The sequence below is a fragment of the Oreochromis niloticus genome, linkage group LG14, assembly GCF_001858045.2.
Source record: "Oreochromis niloticus isolate F11D_XX linkage group LG14, O_niloticus_UMD_NMBU, whole genome shotgun sequence".
Lineage (NCBI taxonomy): Eukaryota > Metazoa > Chordata > Actinopteri > Cichliformes > Cichlidae > Oreochromis > Oreochromis niloticus.
This window is the reverse complement of record NC_031979.2, coordinates 38511692-38535819: the sequence shown is the minus strand read 5'-3', so window position 1 is coordinate 38535819 and position 24128 is coordinate 38511692. Positions and strand designations below refer to the sequence as shown.

The 24128-nt window shown below is 42.1% G+C and overlaps 1 protein-coding gene across 2 annotated transcripts in view; it reads left to right on the top strand.

The window, feature by feature from the left end:
* Positions 1-2215: 2215 nt before the first annotated feature.
* Positions 2216-24128, top strand: part of si:ch211-137a8.4 (neurofilament heavy polypeptide) — a 40729-nt gene continuing 18816 nt past the window's right edge. Inside the window, exon 1 of one of the 2 annotated variants that reach the window (XM_005474875.4) lies at positions 2216-2414. The gene's annotated coding sequence lies outside the window, so the exon portion shown is untranslated. Of the gene's footprint in view, positions 2415-20546; positions 20747-24128 lie in introns of those variants that run through there. The other variant, XM_005474876.4, reaches the window with a different exon arrangement.

Sequence of the window (24128 nt, the reverse complement as noted above, 5' to 3'; positions counted from 1 at the left end):
CTTTGCTCTTTAATGATCTGCAAACGAATGCATTGCAGTGTTGAGCAGTGGAGCAGACATTTGTTTTTAAACTGGACTTATTTTTCTCATTTCCAGCTCCTCGTTTCAGAGTAGCTTTGCATGATCTTCTGTGGAAAGCACCTTACTACTCTTGGATCTGATGCATATCCAAGAGTATAAACAGCCCATGTGAAATCTTTTTAGAATGAGCATGAGCACTTCTGGTGGGTCAATAGAAACTCTAAAAATTCATGCAGGGAAATAAAAAATCTTAACAGACACACAGCAGAGTCACTGAGTTAGGATAAATGGGATCTGTTGTAGTCGGTTCCAGCTCTATATTTTCATGCTCTTGCTAATAGATTTGCTTTGCATGATTCACAGTTCAAAATAATCCTTATTTGCTTATACTGGGCCTCGGTGCAGCCCCTCATTTTACCAGCTGTCTGAAATAAAGTGTTTTAGCTCCTCCCACTTTAAGACAACTGCTTTTTAATTGGCTGTCCCGCATAAACAACAAGTTTAAACAACAGGTGGGTGGAGCTTTGTGAGATGATCAGATTAGGGATAGTCTCACTTTGTGACATCATCCAGAGCTAAGAGCAAAAAAATAAATAAAAATAAATCTGTGTTTAGAGCAATGTCCAACAATATTCAGTCATATCTGTTAAGATCCAATGAATGCAGCTTATTGAACAGTTGGCATGGAGTGAATGTTTAGCAGAGACTGTGATTTGGTTTGGTCTGTGCAGAAACTCAGAGTTGTGTTATCAGTTAAGTCTGTGAAGCACCTTTCTTATGACTCTCCTACATAAAATAAAGCTGATGTGTCATGCTACTGCAGTAATTACAAGGAGTAAAGTGCAGTTGCTGTTTATTGCTCTGCAAACACATTTGAAATGCTGTAAAACCAACCGTATCATCCGTCACTGCTGGACACTCCCGCAAAATGTCACATCAGGAAAAGCTTCTTCAGAAACAGAGCACAGTTAAAGGATGGAGATTAGACTGTGGTTGTGCCAAGTCTGTTCAGGTACATGAAAAACTCGAAATTTTGTGCCCAGAAACAGAAATGTGAATCTTTTGTCCTGTCTTGCTCCCCTAACCCCCAACTGCTGAGGATTCTTCCTGTTAAAAGGGAGTTTTTCCTTCCCACTGTCACCAAGTACTTGCTCATGGGGGTCATTTTTGAGTTTTCTCGATTTACCTTTACTGCTGTTTACTGTTGATGTGATTTACTGCTATCTAAATAAAACTGAACTGCCTTGAATTAGTAAATTAACACTTGTGAATATTTTACAAACTGCTGTGAGACTGTGATTACCACAGTACAGCCACATATTTTTGACACTGCCCCCTTCTGACAGCAGATCCTCTCTGCAGTCCGTAGCTTCCAGTGAGCTACCAATGAGCTGCCTCCACTGAGCTATCATTTCCCCTTGAAGTGGACCTCAGAGCAACTGCAGTTCTGTAGGTTTCCAGTTGTGCTGAAAGAAAAACTGCAGCCATTATGTACACACAGTAAAGATGCAGTGTGGACACAAAAGGAAGAACTCCAGAGAAGATCCGAGCTTTTTGTGCATATTTTAAATTTAGGAATTTAGGAGGAAGGGGCCACCTCGCCCTGCACCCTCCCCTCCTAGTGCACCCGACCCCTTTTTTTCTTCTTTTCTTGCATTGATGCTTTGCCCCCATTGTTCTCCGGCCTACACACACACACACACACACACACACACACACACACACAAAGATGGAAAACAATGCCTGAAGCGTGAATGGAGTAGCCACCACAGGGAGAGTTGTAAGCTGCTGGCGCACAGAGGAGCGCAGCTGACTCTCTCACCCCATCTGCTCCCTTTGTCTCTCACTCATCTCTCTCTCTTTTAACTTAAAGTTTGCACGCGCATCCCTCGGTGTCCTCACAGACCGAGGAGAGAAAAATCATTTTCACATTTTCTCTGAAACATTTTTTGGGCAGTCTAAGGAGGTGGAGTCGGGTGAGATGATGGTGGTGAGGGTGGAGATGATGGGGCTCCTGGACAAGGAACGCAGAAGGGGTGGTGGTCTTCGTGGTTGCTAGGGGCAACCACATAACGTTGAGAGGTGAACGGTGCGTGTGTGTGTGTGTGTGTGAGAGAGAGAGAGAGAGAGAAAGAGAGAGAGAGAGAGAAGAACCTGCCAACGTCCCGCTGTTCGACCCCTCGCGCCAATTTCATCTCACACAATTGGCTGAGAGAGAGAGCGACGACAGAGGCAGACGCGCGAGCGAGCAACAGAGCGAGAGAGAGAGAGAGAGAGAGAGAGAGGATGGCTGGTAGGATTTAGCCCCGGCAGCGTCTTTTCCCGTCCAACACAACAAGCTTATTACCTTTCTGTCCACGCGCCTGGAAACGGATTTACGCACACGAAAGGAGGTTTGTTTGCCTCTTTTATTTCTGCATTTCTCCACTCTGACCATCACTCTGTCGACTGGCTCATCTCTGGCGTCTAATTCATGTTTTCCTGCTCACCTCTTAATGAGCGGAGGCTTTTATTTCGGCTGCGGTTGGAGGCTACAGGTCGCAGGAGTGTGTTTAATGGCGATTAGCCGGCGGGTAATTAGCCTTTAACGGTCATATTAACCTGGTAGTAGTAGTGGTGGTGGTGGCGTGCGGGGCAGTGAGGGTGTGCTGATTTGGGGGTCCTCGTGCGAGAGCTTGTTTTTGTCGGCGGTGACGGTTGCGGAGGGGGACAATGAACGGGGGCTGTTGTTTGGCGACGTCGCGCGCGCTTGTGCCCCAAAAGCTTTTGATCCAATTGCGTCTGTTTGCACGTTTATATTTATTTACATAGATTTTTTTTTTAATTGAGTGGGGGGGGACACAGGATGGTTGGCGTGTTTTTGTGACGTTATGGAGGCTCACAGGAGCTCCGTATGATAGGTGATGATACTCGCGTGGGGCTTGCGGTTGATACTTTGATGTCACACGGAGCTGTTAATGTCTCTTCGTGCTTCCACGCGGCTCCAAGGGGCGTTTGTTGCTCTCCGGGACGGACGGTTAGATCGGTCCCTGCGCCTCTGACATGTGTGTCTGTCATCTCCTACTTGCGCGCGCCCGCCTGTGTGTGTGTGTGTGTGTGTGTGTGTGTGTTTCTGTTTTGAGCGCGTGCAGTCTGGAGAATATCCTACCACAAAAATAAAATCAGTGAATTAGAACAAATAATAATAATTTAGAAAAACAACCCGTCGAGGCGCGTGAGGTTGTTTACGCGCCCGGGCAGCAGCGAGCGCAATGAACACAGAATCTCAGTCAGAATGCGCGCGCAGGAAGAAAAGAGAGACTGGAAAGGGGGCGGGGAGGGGAGAGGGCGCGCGAGGGTCTTTAAGCCATTTTCGATGAAGCGCGTGTTTATTAAAAAAAAATGGTGCGCACATGGCGACAGACAGACAGGATCACATCACAATCAGAGCCTAGCGTGCACGTGAGAAACGTAAACGAGGTCAGCGCGAGGAAAGCGGGAAAACTCGTGTATGTAGTGTCATTATCGGCTGTTTTCCGTCCTGTTGGCCCTGATGTGTCGAGGCTGGGGGTTAAAAGTGAGAAGTATGCCACTCTTTTCTTCCTCCAACAATAGACAACGGCGTGCTTGTTGGGAATCTGGCGCTTCACTTGTTTTGCTCAGTGATGGATTCTCCGTGAGCCCCTCTCACTGTTGTTGTTGCTGATCTTAAAGTCCTCCATGAACCCCTCACTCACTTGCTGCTTATCTTCATTATGATTAAATTACCAGGTGGTGATTAATCGATCATTTAGCTTTTTTTTTGGGTGCCCATGTGCCGTCCATTGTTCCCCATGTAAAGCTTTTCATAAAGACACATCGAACTGGGTCCAGTTGGAGCTGAATGCGAACGTTTGCGTGATGAAAAGCTGCTGATATTTTTCTGTGTCCTTCCTGCATCGATGTGAAGTGTATCTGCAGCAGGTGTAGTAAACACTGAAGTCTGCTGACCTTCTGGATCATCATGTTTTTATTGCTTTGTTCATATTTCTGCAGTGTTTCAGCTCTGATTTGGATTTTTTAATACAAAACTTACAGAAATATCCTTTAAATCTGCAACATGGTGGTAGGATTTTAAATGTTTCCCCTCCTTTGGTGTGTTTGGGAGGAAAGATGAAGGGGCACACGATTTAAAAACATGTCGCCATATTAGAAGCTTTTTTTTGCCCCCAAAATGGAGGGGGGAGGAGGCTCGGAGAGGAGCTCATTAGCAATGCAAATTTGTTCCCCCCCCCCCTTCATCGGGGGCTCGGGCACCTGCTGTCTCGAGCATGCGCGGCTGGCTGGCTGGCTGGCTGGCTGGCTTCCTCCCCTCGTTGTCCTCCTCGGGCCTCATGCACGCGCCTCCCTCCCTCCTTCCCTTTGCCTCCTTCTCATTAGACTTATGTTCCATTTTCCACTGTGCGCACACGCTGCAGGAGCTTTGACGGATAAAGAATAAATAAATAAAATAAGAAGAAGGAGGAGAGCTCATGGACTCCTCTCTCTCTCACATGCAGCTTCTAGCAGAACATGGTGGGAATAAATGGAGGAAAAGAGGGGAAATAAAAATGTGTGAGGAGGGTTAGCGTTCAAGTTAAACTAGAAAAGGAAGAAGGACACAGAGCTAGGAGAGAGGAAAAAACGAAGGAAAAGTGAAGAATGAGAGGTTGCCTTATTTTAACTCAAATTTCACATTCACACAGGATAAAATATAGATAGCTGTGGTCTAATGCACATTTAGGGTTATTTTATCTGCTTGGCAAGTCTGACGTCATACATTTACGGGTCCAAACACTCCTTCAGGTCCTAAAATTAAACCAACCCTGAGACAGCACTCCAAATCCTTTCAGCTCCCTCTGACTGAAAGATGCTAAAAAAGAAGAAATTAAAGCATACAGCTGTGCTACAACTCTGCAGTATTTTTATGTGATTTGCTCAACACTGCTGCCCATTGTTACACCCATTTTTATGTATTTTAGGATGCCGTCAGGTGGTCTGGTGCACTGCTCCTAGCTAAACGGTCCGAGGAAAGCCGAGCGTCTCCTCGTTCAGTCAGACGGTTCATGTTTGAAATGACTGATTTGTCACAGCAGCAGATTAAATTTAGAGTTTGGTGTTTAGACTCCGGGCTCGCCGTTTTTTATGATGGATGTAAACATTGGTGCATTATGAATAAACATCTGCCTGCAGGCTACAGGTGGATGCTGGGGTGGTGGACGGGTTGAAACAAGTCTGAGAGGAAACTTTCAGTGTGAGTGTTTTTGTGATGAAAGTCAAGTGTGTTGTGACCAGTGTTGGGTAAGTTACTTTAAATTAGTAACTTAGTTACATCACTAGTTACTTCCATCAAAAGTAACTCAGTTACTTCAAGTTACTCGTTACTTTAAAAGTAACTAGTTACTAGGGAAAGTAACTTTGGTTTTACTCAGACTTCTCTTGTTAATGTGTTGCTTCTGTAACTGGATACCCAGCCAGACTGCCAGTCTTCTAACTTGCTTACTTGCCACAAGTGCACTGTGCCACCTACCAACAGAAAGGAAAAAATAATGTGCACATTTCCACGAGAGAAATCCCACGCCTGGACCGTCGTTGACCACCGCCATGATTCTAGCGTACGTCACAGCGTCATGTGCGCTTTTTACATCCAACACAAAAACTGCAGTCGTGGTGCTTTTGATTGTACTCAGAACTTGAAAATTCTGCCTTCTGAATAGGAAGATGTAGGTAACACCAGACTGCAGATGAGCTGCATACAGAGCTGGACTGGGACAAAACAATCGTCCCGGGCATTTTGACTAGAGACCGGCCCACCATTATAGGAAAAATCATAAAGCCTTTGAATGAAAATAAACACTGTTGTGACAGTGATGTACACTGTTCTGATGGTATATATGTATCAATCTATCAATTGTTTGTTGTAAGACTCAGATAATTATTTAATAAAAGCGAGACATTTTAAATGAGAATAATAAAGAAAAGTATTTCCTTGTGCCCCCCTTTCCCTGTTAATGCCCTACCTGCCCCCCTGGCAAAACTTTGCTAGACCCGCCCCTGCACAGTTACCAGCTGTCAGCTACGTAGAAAAGGATCCTGGTGTTATTTGTCTCTCAGAAACAGTTCATAACTTCCCTTCAACTCATTCATGTCACCTAAAAGGTAAACCTGTTTCTCCATCACCTGTTCAGCTCTGATGATTCAGTAAGGACATCTCCTGGTTTCATCTTCATGTTTCCCTCTCACCAGATAACCAAACCGATATCATGACCAGCAGCTTTACAGCTGTGGCTCCAGCAAACATCAGCTGATACTAGAAATTAATATTAAATAAATTCTAACAACAGCTGATCAAGCTTAAACGTGCTGCTGTTGTTTAACGCGACATCCGCTGGTTTCCTCTTTCTGGCGCAAAGTGGGCGATAAATAAACAAGAGAGAAAAGCCGATCAGCTGATCATTGATCAGTTTCGTGATTGAAGTAGAAACGGGAGAGAATGAGAGAAGAAGAGGCAGCTGTGCAGCTTCAGCTTTGTGTCTTTTTCATTGTAGCTGAAGTCCGGGACAAACTGTGTTCCTTTTCACCTCAGTACGAAACGCGTAATATTTTCTCTGAATACCAGACGATTCTGTTTTTTACGGGACGGTTGGAAACTCTAATAATTAACCGTATGAACAAAATAAAGTTCAACATCAGTAACATAGCACCCACACAGCTGTATAGAAACTCCGTCATGCTAGCTAGCACGCAGTACGAAAAAGTCAGCACAACGAAAATAAACTCCACCTAAACTTGGTTTATATCTGACTCCGATAGACTGCAGGTCATAACTTCTTACCTGAAGTTCAGTTCACCTGACACGCGGACTGGCGGCCCCTTCGGGTCTCTCCTCTTGCCTCCCTTTTCCTTCATCCACCTGCTGGCCTCCACCACTTGCTAATGTTATTGAATCTGTGGAAGCTCCGCGATATCCACCACACGAAGTAACAAGTAACGAGCCTATCTAAATCCCAGTAACGAGTAACGCATTCCTGGTTTTGGCATAATAACTAGTTACCCTGCTCGTTACCACAATAATAACGTAGTTACTGTAACGCGTTACTTAATAACGCGTTAGTCCCAACACTGGTTGTGACACAGGGCAGTATTTTCTATGCATTACATTTTTATTTTGTACTAAATTTAGCTTTCATAAGTTTATTAAACATATTCAGTTTTAGTTTAGTTTCTAATAGTTTGTGTTAGGTGTCATTTGGCCTTATTGGATTATATATTGCTATTTATCAGGGAAAAAATGTAGTAGATCCTTTAGTCTGAATATTAGTCATATAAACTGAATTCTCACATAGTTTCCCCAGTTTCTGTTATTCTATATATTTCTTATTTATTTCTTATTTAATTTAAATGATACTGTTCCAAGTACACATTGTTTAGTTTTATTTTGTTCAGCTTAAATGTTTTTAACACCTTTAGTTTAGTTTCAGTTAAATAGATTTACCTTCCTCACACAAATGCATCAGTATATCTGTCCAACATCTATAGATTTATTGATTTTAGCACCTGATATTTACCTGATGTTGCCTGGATTTTGTGGCTTTCTAAAATTTGCACATTACATAAAGAAAGAAGTAGAAATGGAAAAAACTAGAAAACCAAAATAAACATTAAAAATAATCAGAACTCAACAGTCAGAGTTAAAATATCATCATCCAACCCAAACTCACAGGATTTACATTTTACAAACAGGTTTGGTTTGCTTTTGTAGATGGGAGGAAACTGTTGTACATACCAGTATGAATAAATCTGCAGAATATTTGTACATTTGCTGATATGTTTAAAGAATAAAACTGATGTCAGAATCTGATATTTATCACATTAATTTTTCATGAGATAAATGTTTAAAGATCTGAAAAAGCTAAAAGGCTGCAGTTTGGTGTTTTTACATAACGGTCAAAGGGAGGAAAAATGTCGCCATTAGCTTTGGTTGTTTTAAACATTGTTGCTGGGACAGAATTCATAGTAAACACTGATTCATTGACGCACAGAAGATGGAAATCTGGACTAGAGCCCAGTGTTTTAATCGGTATTGGCCTTGTCCACTGACATCGGCACAGAATAAAACGGCATTTACTGAAGTCAGAAGCCGATATCTGTTGCGTTACATCAGTTTTGCACTAAATTAATGGCATTTAGTAATTATTTATGATTAAGATTTCTCTGTTTGTCTGCTGGAAAGGGGGATAAATAATAATCACTAATAGAGAGAGAGAGATTGGTATGAGGTATTGGTCCAGTTGTGATGTCACACTCCTCAGTTCTGATTTTTCTGACGAAAATCTGTGTATAATATGTCTAATGTTTAGTTTGACCTTTGACCCTAGGCTGCTCATCATTGCACAGTCAGTATAACGTTTAAAAACATGACATATTTCAAGTTTTGGATTAGTACCAACATGATATGGTTGCCTTCAGCACACACGCAGTCCCAGCTTGTGTCAAAAAGAAGACTAATTTGCTGATAAGCAAAGGTTAATGGGCTGAATGATGAATAGGAGATAAATGAACGAATGCAGAAGACGAGAAGACGGGGCGACAAAGATGAACGATAGACAAAAAAGACAAATTATTGTTGGGGTTAAAATGGCGAAAGTAAGAAGAGAAATGGGCAGGAAGCAATGACGAGGAGCAAAAGGATGGATGATGGCTTAAAAGTGGAGGAACATGCATAAAGGAAAGGAAAGACCGATGCAGAGGATGGCACAAATTAAAGAGACAGAAAAAGAAGAAAAGAGTAAGAATGAGGAGAAGAAATGAGGTTAAGAAGGAGAAAGAAGGCACAAAAGGAAACAGGAGATGTTAACAAAGAAAGATGGAGCAGAAGGATATTAAAGAGCCAAAGAGACAGTAAGTGAGGAAAGGAGTGAAGAAATAAGAGAAGCGAAGGGTAATAAATGGAGCTAAAGAGGAAGGGAGGAATGAGAAGTGGTGAAGGAGGTCGCATTTAAAGGAAAATTAAAGGAGACAAAACAGTTGAGGGTGAAAATGATCAATCAATGAATGAAATATAAAGAAGGTAAAAAGGAAAATGACAGAAGTTTTGTGGGAACCCAGGAGGCGGTGCTCAGCATCACGTATCGCAGCTAACCGCGAACAATCAGCGGGGAACATGGATGTATAGATGCTGAACGCGGTGGCCACGATGGGAGAGCGGAGGGGATTGTTTGGTGACGCACAGCGTGTTTCCTCTGGTCACACGTGGATCATGTGGTCGTTTTAAATTCAGTGAAATGCACAACCGGCATGTGCAAAGTTGTCGCTTTACTGTCATGCAAGACTACGATGAATCCACGAGTTTCTCCGTATACACTTATCTTTACCGTTAAAAGGTCAGGTGTTTAGTATCGACGGGATACGGCTGCACCCTGATTTCTGATTAGCTTAGTCACGCTCATTTGTTAAATTTCTCACCTTACAGCGTGTTTTGTTTTTTCTCAGTATGTTTGATTTATGTAATGCTCTGCATGTCTGCAGCGATGTATCTGCAGCATCGCTCTGGTACGTCAGAAACAGATTTTATGATGTCAAGTGTCTGACCAGCGCTGCATTTCTGGGTCGGATGTCGGTTGATTGATATGTTAGCTTATGCATTCCTCATTTTTATGGTATTAGCATTGTGATTGCGAACTAGTTGGCACATCACATACTCCCCCTGAAGTGTGACATGATGATAGCTTTTGTCAGACATCACCTGTGTCTTAGCAAAGGTGCCAGCTGACACAGCAGCATCGGACACAGGGAGACCTACAAGGTTCACATTGGAAAGCTGTAGTAGTGGTGAGGAAGGTTTGGCACGAAAACCTGCCTGGTCAGGTGGAGGAAAAAGTACTGGGTTAGACTGTAATGTTGTAGGCTGCTTATAAGAATTGGACATAAACATTAGAGGACATAGATTAGATTAATTTTTCAGTCAAAAAGGTTGCTGTTTGATTCAAATCTACCCCTTCGATGAAAAATGTCGAGTTTGGAATGACGGCCCTGTCACTTTAACTGCCCAGAATGAGAATGGGCTGGTTAGCAACTTAAGGTGAAGGCGCAGCTCGACTCACTGTCGTCTGAGCTGTGCTGCAGATTCCAGCGTGTGCTGCAGACAACTTAAAGTTAAAGAGTTAAAAACACTGAAGTGAATGGACAACGGATGTGACAGCGCCATTTCTAAAGCACCCCAGTCATAAGGGTTTTATATTGGCACATACTGGATGACACATACACTGAGGTGTCTGGATTTGGGCCATAAATAAACTGGATTTTCAAAGTCAAGAATATATAAGTAAGGAAATATTTAACTTAATTTAACTGAAGTCCAAAACACAATGTCTTTAAGGAATGCTCTTCTGCATTAAATGGATGTTTTGTTCACATTTCTCTGAGAATTTAACATTTTAAGAAGAGTTAAAATCTTTTGAAGAGATGACATTTAGATGGACCGATATTTAGACCACCACCATTTTTTTCTATACATAAAAAAAGACATTTCCATGGTAAATTGATGTAGAAAAGGTACAGAATTAACCAGAAATGCTCAAACTTTCTTTTAATAATCATCCTCCTTGTTTCTTTGAATATTTTTGGTTGTTGAGACTGTTCATCCAACAAAACAAGTGATTTGGGAAAGTTTTGACATGTTACAGAACAAACTGGGAATGACTAAAAACAACAGCAACCTGCACCTGCGCAGCAAGTTTTGGCTCGTTGAGGTGGTTGTTTGCTTGCATATGTTTGTGTGTTGATGCTGAATGGCTGATATGAAGAGATTATTTGACCAGAAAATAAAATGTGGAGGAAAAAAAGAAAACCTCTGCTGGAAAGACTTAAGAGATAACATCAAATCGGTATTAAGCTATGCAGACAGATAGCGCTGCCATGGATAAAATATTTAGCTGGATTTCCAAATCAGCCTTTCCCCCCCACATTACTGTGTGTGTGTGTGTGTGTGTGTGTGTGTGTGTCTCCCCCCAAATCCTACCCAGCATGCCTGCGGAAAACAGGGTCAGGCCGGAGAAAAAAGAGAACGAGAGCGAGCACATGATGGGCAGATAAAGGCTCGTCTGTGTCAGAGGGAGAAGAGAGCGAGGAGGATGAGAAGAGGAGGAGGAGGAGGGCAGGACGATGAAGGGGCCTCTCTGTTGAAGGAGGGAGTTCAGGCTCTATAGAAATCTCCCATGGCGGACAGAAACAAGGCATTTAGTCTGTGAGTCGGCCTCTGGAACGCCATAATAGGCTCTTATAATGATGCCACTATGGACAGGGACGAGAAAACACAGAATGTCCCTTTAAACTGAGCTTTTGGTGAGAAATGCCTGTAGTGTGAAGGAGGTGGATGAGCTGTTGGAGGGCCTGCAGTAACATGGGCTCTCTGTTAAAGTCGACTTATCCTGCTTTTCCTTACTTCATGGGCAAAGTTTTAAATACCGAGGTCAGAATATGTACACGTAATCCCTGAAACCGAAGGTCAGACTTCTCTCTGCTCCCAGTGCTCAGTTTCACACAGTTTTTTTTACTCTTAGATGCCACAGACAGCGGATTTCCTCAATGTGGTCATCTCACGCAGAGACGCCCCGCTCACCTGCAGTATAGACTTGCTTTCGAGGGGCAGCCAATGAAAGGAAAATATGTCAGATTTTTCTCCCAGGATTCAAAGTTTAGAAAAATATGTGAGTTATTAATTATGGGTGCCTAATGAATGGGTTCTAAGAATGCATGGTGAGTAAAAAGTGGATTGAAAGAAAATGATTAAAATCCCAAAATAGAATACAGTCTGAGGAAAAACATAAATCTACCCAGATTAAATTAATCTGTAAGTATATCAAAGAAAATTTGCTGATTAATTTCATGAGTTGTGCTGAAATAACATTGAGTGAAGAAAAGTAAAGCTTCCACTGTGACTATTAAACCATTAAATAGACCGAACATGCTTTTCTCTGTGATTTTTGAGGCACAGCCAATCAGAAGACAGTCGGCTTAAAGGAGAAGGAGCTAAAACCGCTTGTTTTAAATAGAGTGAACTGAGTTCACTCAGAACTGAGAAGGATTATTTTGAACTGTGAATCATGCAAAGCTACTCTATTAGGACTTCCAAGCATTGTCTGGGGAATTTGGTTAATGCTCACACGTGAGTTCTCATATATTCACTCAATGAGCAACTGGTCTCTTTAGAAGAGAAGTTAATTGGAAGTTAATAAGTGTTAATTAGAAATGTTATAGGTTTGCAAAAATTACATATTAAGTTTGGATTCATGTGTTGAACCTTGAATATAAATCATTCTGTACTTAAAGAAGAGAAGCAGGGCTGATGGTTAGGGAAACTTGCCTATTGTTCAGATAATGTGGGAAGTAGTTTCACAGTTGGAATTACAGTGGATGTTTTTCATTGTCCACGATGCATCTGTGCTTCCAGTCGCCCACGCTTCCTTCACGCCAAGCTTCCAACAGAAGATGCTGTCGTTTTGGTCTTTTCTGCAGCTTCGAATTTGAACATAAAATAAAAGGCTGACTTCTGAGAGAACGTCACATCTGTACAGCCTGGATTTCATTTTGACTTCTATAAAGAAAAACCTTTATTCTTCTCAGACTGTCAACAAATATCTGACCAGATAGAGGAAAATTCCTTCTTCCCAACTAATGAATGATATGTTTTATTAGGACGAGCAGACAGCAGCTTCAGATCCAGGTATCCGTTTTAATGAAGTCAGGAAATATCCCGACTTATTATCAGTCACGTATTTCATATTTGAAGTATCATCAACACTTAAGATTTTATGACATATGACATATTCATTATAATATGTCATATGTCATATATAAAACGTGTCTGTGAGGAGCAGTAAAGGGAGGTAAACTCCGAGTCAGAGGAGGAAAGTCAATAACAGCAGTTTCCTAATGACTCGCAAACTGAGTTGAAATCAAACTATCACAAATAAATTAGTTGAATAACATTAAAATATTTTTTTCCAATCATTCCTAGTCTCTGCTTCACAGTCAGGGTTACAGCTTTTTAATTTGACACCATTATTACAGAACCCAGCATGAGCAGATATGGATTGGTGCATCCCTAACTCGGACACCAAACATCCTTTCTGAAAGAAACTTGGCCTATTTATAGGAGGGCTGAATCTGAACCAGACACAGGAACATTGTTAATTAGACTGTGTCAGAGTGTGGGGTGATGCAGGCAAAGAGGAAGGCATCAAATCTGAATTTTGCATATGTGAGTACTGGTGTGATATGGTCAGAAAAGGTTTCACCTTTGTTGTGTCAGAGTTTAAAATGTTGACAAATGATTAACAGCAAAGACGGAAAACACCGGGTCCAAATTTCAAGATGATCCATGCAGAGTGTTTGAGTCGGCCTTTTAGGTTATTGAAGACATTTCAGCTCTCGTGTAAAAGACTTCATCAGCTTCTAAAGCTGAAGATGCTGTTCGGATGAAACTTTTGCAGACGACATAAGAAGTCACCCAGTTTGTCTTGAGTCAAGCATATTAGCCCATCATGACCTGCATGAACCTGCATAGATATGTCTACAAGGAGAACCTCACACAGCTCTAACAGATCAATACAAACAATGAGCCAACAGCTCCGATGTTTCTGTTTTTCTCCCAGATTGTGTGTTCATACTCTCCGGGTGTGGTGCAGATAAAATAAAACTCTTGATTTCAGCTTGTAAGAGAACCAGGAAGTAAAAACAGACCTTAAACTCTGACTTCACTGTGCATGGACAGTTTGGCCTCTGAGACTTCCTCCACTTGGCTAAATTAATGAATAACTTTCTCAAACAGAAACCTTCACTGTAGTTCTTCGGTTAAAATGTAAACCGTGCTGTTAATCAAGCTGCAAGTGAAACAGCAGAGTCCAAAGTTACAGCGGTGCCCCGGGGATATAAATTAATCTTAAATACTGTCCTTACTCCTTGCTTGGCATCAGCCCAAATTAGTCTGGATTAGGACTGCTGTCTCCATCCATCTTAAGATAGTGAGACAGAGACTTCCCCCTTTTAGGTTTTACTGGCTGTCAGAAGATTTCAGTGAGTTCAGACTCTAATATCTGTGCCATCTCCCAAAACTGCATTTTTCTTTTAGTGGGTGCACAACAGTAAAGGTAATTATTAAGTTAGCTTTACTGGTATTCAGTTATTCAATTCCATATTTATCCTTGTGTGTCTTGTACTCGGTCTAAGTGCAACCACTCAATTCATCTTCTGTCTGAAAGAAGTTGTTCTAGTCCCTCCCCCTTTTGGGATAACTTTCTTCTGATTGGCGGTTCCATTTGTGCCTGAGATGACCATATTAGGGATATCCCCTCTCTATTCAATTCAATTTTATTTATATAGCGCCAAATCACAACAAAAGTCGCCTCAAGGCGCTTTATAGATACAGAGAAAAACCCAACAATCATATGACCCCCTATGAGCAAGCACTTTGGCGACAGTGGGAAGGAAAAACTCCCTTTTAACAGGAAGAAACCTCCGGCAGAACCAGGCTCAGGGAGGGGCGGGGCCATCTGCTGCGACCGGTTGGGGTGAGAGAAGGAAGACAGGATAAAGACATGCTGTGGAAGAGAGACAGAGATTAATAACAAATATGATTCAATTCATTCAATTCTATGACATCATATGGAACCAAAAGTTAAAAAAACAGTTATAAATTGAGTATTTAGAGCAGCCTGAGCTTTTCGCTCACTGGGATTGTTTTCATGTTAACCTTTATGTTTAATATGAGAGTTGACAAGTGGAACAAGATGCATATCTCCATAAAAGGCTGATAAAACCAAGCTTCTACTTGGCCTCCACCAACTTGGCTGAATGCTCTGTTTGTGCACTGTGCAGTAACAGTAACTTTGACTAGTTTTGACAATTTTAAATGGAGGCACAAGGTTTTTATATCTACATACCCACCAGTCCAGACAATAGTGTGGTTGAGCTGATGTATCAGTGTGTCCTGACAGCTAATATACAACAAAAAGTCATTATGTCCGCTTTTCTTCATCGAGTTCTTCGCCTTTCTCAACAGACCTCCAACTGGAACTGATTTAAACACAGAATGACTTCAAGTTGGAGCTTTTCAACCTCTAGTGTCGAATCACTGCAAAAAATAAACGCAGCACGACACAGATTTCTGCGCCATGGGTCTGAGTCTGGACACTGGTGACATTAGTCTGACTCCACTGTGGACTTTTCTGCTGCTACCAGGGTCACAGCTGCCACAGAGGACTTCACGTTCGTGTCCTCTGAAAGTTTCTGGCAAAGCAAAAATTATCCATCGAGGTTTTTGAAGATGGTGAAACATGATTATACAAAAGGCATATTAGCGTTGTCTGCTAGGATAATGTGCCTGTCTTTGAAGACGAGCCCTTTCTCACCAACTTTTAACCAACCTGCAGGCCCGAAAAATGAAGCCAACACTGAAGTGCAGTTTCTCTAATGACCACTAGAGGCTGCCTCCAAATCTTCAAAATGCTACCCTTCGGCCTTCTAGTAGTTGCACCTGTGGTATCAATTGAAAACTTCTAGGTAGCCTTAACACAGCTGAAGTGCAAAAGTTCAAAATAATCCTTATTTATCATCACATTAAAGGCTTTAATGGACCTTCATGAACTGCTGTGAGAGTTTGTTGGAATGAACCTGCTGCACAAATTTTCAAGAAAGCTGAGCAAGGGTCACATGTCAGATGATTTTTGGAAACATTTCAGAGCAAATGTGTTTGTTAGACTTGATTTTGATTAAACCAGCAGAAACTGCTGGTTCTGCTGCAAATCCATTTAAACAAGTTTTTATGTCGATACTGAAGATGTGTGAGGGAAGTCCTTCACAGGCAAACCTGTGTGAGGACGCTGTGTGTGGTCTCTGCTGATCCTGCTGATGGATTTAACAGGCTTAAAGCACGTGCCGTGTCATTTGAAACTTTATGGCTCAGCGAAATCGTCCTCTCTCTTGACCCTCTGCACTCTGTGGTCAGAGGTCAGAGATGAAGGTTAGTGGCAGAGCCAGACACCTGCCTGGAGTTGAATTGTTTTACCTTCGGCAGACAGGGTGGAGGTGACGGTGGCGGGTCCCGCGGCCCCACCGTGCATCAGGGAAGCTTTTACATCAGAGAGCATGTTTCATGATTTAAATTTTATTTTAAGGTCTGCGCTCAGTGGCTGTAAGGCTGGTGGTGGGGTATAAGAATAAGTCACAGATTATTCCATTTCTGTCCTTTTTACTTCAGGTTCACCGGAGGCTTTAAAAAAGATGGTGGCCTGGGTTAAAACAAACCCCGTGTCACAAACCTAATCGTCCACCTTCAAAATGTTTTCACCTGTATATGTGTGTAACCACACGTAAACAGGTGACATGCAAAACAGCACTAGCGTAGCTTTTTAAGAGCCAGTCTTCTTCATAGACGTGGCCTTTTCAGTTCAGTTTTATTTACATAGCACCAAATCACAACAGCAGTCACCTCACGGGGCTTTACACTGTAAGGTAAAGAACCTGCAATAATGCAGAGAAAACCCCAACAATAAAAAAGGGGCTTCCATTGAGCAAGGCGACAGCAGGACAGAAAAACTCCCTTTTAACGGGATACACCTCTGACTGAACCAGGCTCAGGGAGTCGTCTGCTGCGGGACAAAGGACAGAATGACCTTACGACCATATTTATGTCTGTGGGAATAAAGAGCTGATAAACACACAAACATATTCTCTCATATCTTCATTTTCTTTGGTAAAACGTCAGCTCTGCTGTGCAAAACTGGCCCTGCCTTCTTGGATTTGATTATTTCTTACTGAGAGGTGTTGCTATCAAATCCAACAACCTTGAGTTTCAGGGCAAACTGTTTAACATGTCAGCATTCGGGGGATATTTACCCTCTTTGGTGGGCTCTTTTAAACTGAAGGATGAATCAGGCGGACAGCGGTGTCTTGTTTTTCTCTGATCTTGTAGTGGTTGAATGGGTTGCTGTGTTGTTATTGCATTACTGCAGATGTCACGGCCCTGTGGAGACTTAACACTGTACGTGTGATCTGTTTTTAATCCACAGTAGTAATGTGTTTTCCCCCTCTCTCTCTCTTTTTATCTGCCTTGTAGCTACTCTCCTTATTGCAGCTCTTTGGCAGATTGAGCTGAATTGAAGGGTTTTTTTATTCAGCGTTGTGCCCTCATTACCATGCAGACCTATATTTTCAAAATACAATTCCCTAATTATCCGTGCTGTCGTAGTTCTGCATCAGGAGCAGGAGGGGTGCTCTGAAAAGGCTTTCATGTGCAGCGCAGTGAGGGTCCGTTTATTCTCAACTCCTTCATCAAAAAAGGAAGAAAGATGTGTGTGTGCTGGTTCAGATGAGAGCGTTTGTTCCTGGTTATTCAGGGAAAGAAAGAGGAGGAAGTCTTGCATTTTTGGGAGGATTGTTGAAGAACTGCAGCTGTTTTTTTTTAAAAGGACCACCTATGAAAGTACAAATGAACAAAGGCCCAGCCAGCGGTGCATTACAGTGGACGAATGGATGGCACTAATAAGTGATATTTAGGTTCAAATGGTTAACTCATTGGCCAAGCTGCTTCTTCTAAAGCTGCTCCTGTAAATGCAACACCCTGAGAACTTTCTCATTTTCCTGACACGGGTGGATGCAAGGCTAGAAGATGAGCAGCCAACTATCCTGCATGGTGGTGTAACCCTTTAAAGTTTACCCAGAATGCACTTTTTGAGCTGAAAACAGATTGAATTGGGTGACGATGCTCCTTTGCATCATAGACATTAGGGGCCAGATTTACTAAACGGGGCAAAATATCACAAAAAGCCCAAATAGGTGTGATTTTATGGGGGATTTATAGAAATTGTGCTGTTGTCTAAATCCAGGTACAGTCGGTTCACTTCAATATCAACAAATAAGTATTTAAATCAGTCTGCACACTGGATTTAAATATTCTTCCCCTGATATTTCGCAGCTTGAGAAAGGAAGTCCCAGAAACACACATCCAACAGGGTCAGCTGCAGAAATCTCTGTATTCCCAGCTCTTACAGTCTTGTAGCTGCACTGTCTTCGTAAATACAAACTACTGCTTTTTGTCCTGGCACAGTGCGTTAGGAAATCCTAAACATTGTTCCTGTTGAAACTGCGTTGTATCCTGTTGTATAGCACTAAATTTTGAAAGACCAAAACCAACAATGTGCTCCTGTATTATTCACAGGAGAAAGCCCTGCAGGTTTTTCTGTTGCTTTTCATTCTTGCTGTTGAATTTACAGACAGGGCATCACCACACATATCCTTACAGTCAAATATTCAAAAACAAAGGGGAGATAAAGACATAAATGGAGGCAACTCTCAGACAGCAGCAGAGAGACAGAGATGTGTGGTCCCATGGGCTGAATCCAGTTTAAATTGGCTGCTTTCCTAGCTCAGGATTAGACCTGGGCTTAATACCTTTACACTAAAAGGCCTTTCCGTTCTCTCCGAGGGCAATCTGCTGCAGGAACACACTCGCCTTTTAATCCACAACAACAACAAGTGCGTGGCTGAAGCTGGCGGAGGCGAATCGCACCACGACGAGCTCACTTGTCCTTGTTCCATCTCAGCATCTCAAAGTCCCGTTAAAGTCTAGTTTAAAAAATAAGAGAAATCTGGGAAATTATTAGACAGAGTAAATCGGTTCTTATGCAAACGAGGAAGCGGTTTCTGTTTCTGGCAGCCATGTTTGTTTTGGTCAAGGAAGGTGCAGCTTATGGGGAGCTTTCAAGTTCTTTAACAACAACCGGATACAGGAGACTGGTGCCAATTAGATAACTTCATTGACACAGATTGAATCAAGAACTGGTCTAAGAGCAGATTATTTATTCTTCTATGGTTCCTTAATGTGAAGGTGCTGTTTTCCTCGCTGGTAACCGGAATATCTTTGGATTTTGGTTGGATACAATGGAGAATCTGAAGACTCCAGTTTTATTCGATTTTATGGTTGTGTCATGCAAAAACACCATCATGTCCGACTGTAAACCCCCCCAAGACACAATCAAGAACAAACTGCAGCCATGCTATGAATATTACAGAGTATTCACACAACCTGCATGTTTTTAAATCTGATGATTTTATGGGTAAGAGGAAGGATTCCTGTTACAGACCATTATCTTATTAAGAACTTGCCATAACGTCATGTTCATGACTGAAGTTTTACTTGATCCAAGTATGTTTGTTATGTTGTTAAAAAATATTTCAACAAGTTCTCTTAAAACAAGTCAATAACTTTATCCTAATTATGTTTCATTTTAAATTATTACCATACTGTAGCAGAGCAGTAATGTTGTGCGATTCACGCTCAGCTCCCAGGCGACCTGTGAATCCTCCAAAAAAATAAAGACTTGCTGTTTTATGTGCTTTAAATGTTCATATTCATACACTCGTGGGCAGCAGCCTACAGCTAATTGCATTATTGACTAGTGACGTGAACTAGCCTTTGAAACATTTCAGAAGCAAGCGAGCTATGCTGCGCTTAAGTCCGAGTACCAGAGGAAGCTGTGCAGTAAAGCTGCAGCAGTGCAAACTGGAATATGACTGAATGTATATTTACACTTTTCTGTTTGGTCCTAATTGGCTGTTAAGCCTGTTTGATATGGATTGGAAAATGTGTTTGTCTCTTTCTCGTCCGTTTATCGCAGAGAATATTGAATCTGCATTTCACGTTGATCTTGATCTCCACGTCGCCATCTTCAGTCTCTCGTCTGAATCGCAGCAACTGAGCTGTTTTTTTGCTGTTATAATTTTAGCGTTTGTGATGTCTCTGAAGTGGGCAGCACTCAGTTATTTTGCAGGTGAGCAAAATGATGTCAAGTCCTGCTATTATGTGAGCGTGCTCAGCGCCTGAGGCCCGGGTTAGCAAAGAAAGCCGATGCTCATGTTTGGGGTGCCGTCATCTCTGACTGGGTTTTAGATTTCAGCAGAAAACCAGTGTTTGAAATTATTACTGAATAAATTACCAAAATTATTCAGACTAATTATCATAAACAAACTGTTTCAACCTTAACATAAGAGGATAGTTAACAAAAGAAAAACATATTAAATTAACCAGTAATGCTAACCCAACCCAAGCAGACCTTCAGACAGGGTTCACTTTCTGTTCAGACCTCTGAGAAGCCTCCTTACCTGTCCTTAAACCAGGGGTGAGCAATCTCAGTCCACGAGGGCCGGTGTCCCTGCAGGTTTTAGATGTGTCCTCGAACCAACACAGCTGATTTAAATGGCTAAATTAGCTCCTCAACATGTCCTGAAGTTCTCCAGAGGCCTGGTAACGAACGAATCATGTGATTCAGGTGTGTTGACCCAAGGTGAGATCTAAAACCTGCAGGGACACCGGCCCTCGTGGACTGAGATTGCCCACCACTGCCTTAAACCCTTCCCTCTGTAAAATCAGCTCCTGGCTTTACAATCAATCAAAATCTGCTGCTTTGTGTTTTGCTTTGATCTGATTGGCTCACAGTCTGACAGTATGGTGGCCAGCAGGGACAAACTTTACAACCGGCAAGGAACAAACAAGTAATTAGTCTCAATCAGGTATTCAAGGTGATCAGAGCAGGTTCTGTGTTTCTGATTGAATTTAAATTCTTCTGTCATGTGTTGGGACGCGGCGTGGGATTTTTAGGCTCTGATTAATGCACCGAATGTTCTGATGTTACCTGCCAACACACGAAACGAGGCAAAATGAACTTCTGAGGTAAAGTCCTTGTCCTTGTTCAAATAATCCATTCGGTGCAGGTTTGCAGGTAAAGCAGAGGACACGAGATGTTCCCGACGCTTTAAGGCGTGAACGTGACAGCGCAGAACGGACCTGGAGAGCTATCGTTTCACAGACAGCTGCTGCGCGTTGGGCTGAGAATGAAACTGTGCAGCAGGTGGAGAAACTCCGTCAGCAGTTTGTCCGTCTGAGTGCAGAGCATTTCTCTAAAACCCTCCGAACAGATCTGTGATATTTCACCGAGCGCTGGGCCTTGCACCAGGGAACCATTGATTAGATTTTTATAGTGATTTGTATCCGGGCTTTGCTCTGTAGCTATGAAGGGAGGCTTTTTGGTTTCAGTTTCCCTGGTCCTGTTTTCAGCACTGATAGAATCAGTGAAGAAATATGGCTCAAGTATTTGGGTGCAACAGTAAGCTGGGTATTTGTGAAGCGTGATACGTTTGCTGCTCTGAAGCCAGAAATGAAATGACCACATGTGTGCCGGGGTCGGTTTAATACACACTGCAGACGGCACACTTTCCTCCGGCCGCTGGTTTAAGTCCAGGTAGCTTTGCTCTACGGTAGCTTTCAGTCGTTGTGTTTTTAAAAAAGAGGAATTCTCTGTTTATAGAGGAAAAACTGAATATTTCCTGTGATTGAGTAGTTGATCTGTTTCTATAAAATATTTTCTCCCTTGTTTAACAGCTTGTTTTAAAGTGGACAAAACAAGACTTTAATTCTGTTTAATAGAATAAACATGAAAAACAGTTTTCAGTTCCTTATCTGCGGTGAAAACACAGAACAGTTTTTCTTCCACGCGATCCCAGCATCTTCCTCCAACCCTCAGCACATCCTCCATCACTACATCCATCAGTCTTCTCTGAGGTCTTCCTCTTTCCCTCCTGCCTGGCTGGAGTCCAGTATATCCTCTCTCCCTCCTCCGCACATATCCAAACAATCTCAGCCTCTCCGACTTTGAGCCATCCCTGTGATGGACTCATTTCTGATCCATCGTGGTCATTCCTAATAAAAATCTGGACATCTTCCGCGCTGCCTCCCGTCTTTCCGTCAGTGCCGCCATCTCCAAACCTTCCCTTTCCTTTTCTTGCTGGCAGTCACAAATCACCCGCTCCACCCTGCCTGCATGCTCTTCTTATCTGAATTAAAAAAATTCCGTTTTCCATTATTTAATATTTTATCTATAATGAAAACAGAGGAAACTTCTGGTGTTTGATGATGGATGCATAGTTAAAAACGGACACCTTGGTAGTGGAGTGAAAATACAAACCTATACATGCCTGTGATGATACAAGGTTTTTGCATGAGGGACAAATCCACAGCCTTTAATTTTGACTTTACATGTTCCCTCTGTAATCTTTCATCCTCAGGCTGATTATTCAGCAGGAGCCGGAAATTTGTTGTCAAATGAGGTTGAATTGGTTTTGTCTGTACAGCATTCAGCATATTATAGACAGAGTTTTCTGTTATGTTATCAAGGTTAGTTCCTGATTTTTGCCACTTTTAATGCATCATGCTGTATAAAGGCTGCTGTCCTGGGAAACATCCCCCCCGGTCATCTCTCTGTCGTCGTCTTCCAGCCGTTTGTCTGAAGGCTGCTCAGTTAAATTGTGAATGCTTCGCCTTCGTCTCGGCCGCTCTGCTCGGCCTCCGTCTCAGAGGTCACAGGTTCAATTCCCTTGGCAGCTACTGTGTCCTGGAGGAAGATTTCGGCTCTTTATCGCTGTAATTCTGTCAGCTCTGTAAAGTGGACCTTTTCCTGCAGGCCTGGTTTCATTTAATGGTTTTTATTACAAAGCGCTGCAGACTGCTGGAGTTCAGGGCTCGATATTTCATAACCTCACATCACCTGTAACGTCACCTTCACTGGTACTTTCACACACTGAAGCTTATCGCTGTTACATGACTCAACCTGTGAATGTATGCTTTCAATGATTTCTAAGCACATTTCATATATACTTTGTCATACTTTCACTAATCCAAACTATTGTGGAAATAATTCAAAGTAAATGAAAGGGAAGCTTTGCTTTGTTATCTGTTACACTGTTACACGTCTGGTTCCTCACAAAGTTTCAAGAAATCAAACAAAAGTTGAGGCTTCAGACTAGGGCTGCTCGATTATGGCAAAAATGATAATCACGATTATTTTCACTGAAATTGAGATCTCGATTATTTGACGATATTTATTTAACAATAACAATGTATTGAATAATGGCTTTAAAGATTGTCAAAAGATAATATAAAATAGTGTGCAAATACTGATTACAGTGCAAATGTTTGCAATATAAAAAATAAATGAAAACTGTAAACATCTATGTTTAGTGAAGTTCAAAATACTGCACAATATTTGATCCACGTCTGACTCCGCGAACCCAAAATGTTTCCACACCACTGAAGTCGTTTTACCTCTCTTTTCAACCAGCAGCATTCTTTCTTCAGCAGCCATTATCCTCTCCTCTCCAAATAACTTCTGCTTAGCTTTCCGAGCTTCCCTCGGGTCCTCTTAATTGTTGTGACGCGTGTTCGAAACGCAGAAAGGTGCGCTCGATTTGCCACACGGAGCAGCGCGAGAGTAAAGCACGAGGGAGGTGCTAATAATCGGCTCAGTCATTTTTAATGATCGTTGAAAGCCCAGATCGTAATCTAGATTAAAATTCGATTAATTGAGCAGCCCTACTTCAGACGTTTTTTTTCCCCGACCCTGCAACCTGATATCTTAGATAGTGAATTTTACTAATATGGTCATCTGAGACTGAGAAGCCCCGCCCACCTGTTTTTGAGACAGGGCAGCCAATCAGAGGGCATGTTTTATAAGAAGCCTCTGCTTTTTTTTTTTATCAGAAAGTTTATTTTTTCTACCCCAACATATCCACTGGACAGTAACGAGTCTGTACCACGTGATTCACGTGATTCTGAATTGTTTTTCAATGAAGTTACTCTGTTGATGTCAAGCTGAGTAAGCACAGGTTTTTACTTCTAAGTGTGCGATAACTGTTGAAGAGCCGTGCGTTAACGTCGCGCTGTCAGACTGGGCCTTTGTCACTTTGGACTGAATAGAAGTGTGGCGTTTGTGAGCAGCAGGAATTGGTTGTTCAGGGAAATGTGACCTTCAGCTGTTGGAGATGTTTGAGTTTGTGTGTCAGACATTTGGCTTCACATGCAGCTCAAACCGAATTACAGTAATTTAATTTGCTGTAAAACCAGGAATAAAATTAGGTCAGGGGTAAAATCTACTCAATTACCAAGAGAATTATGTAAATTAGCAGTGTGATGGGGAAAATGGTGGCGCAGATCTCTTATTTTTGTTGTTTTTCTGCTTCCCTTTAACAATAACTAACCTCCCCAAAAGCTTCCAGGTGAT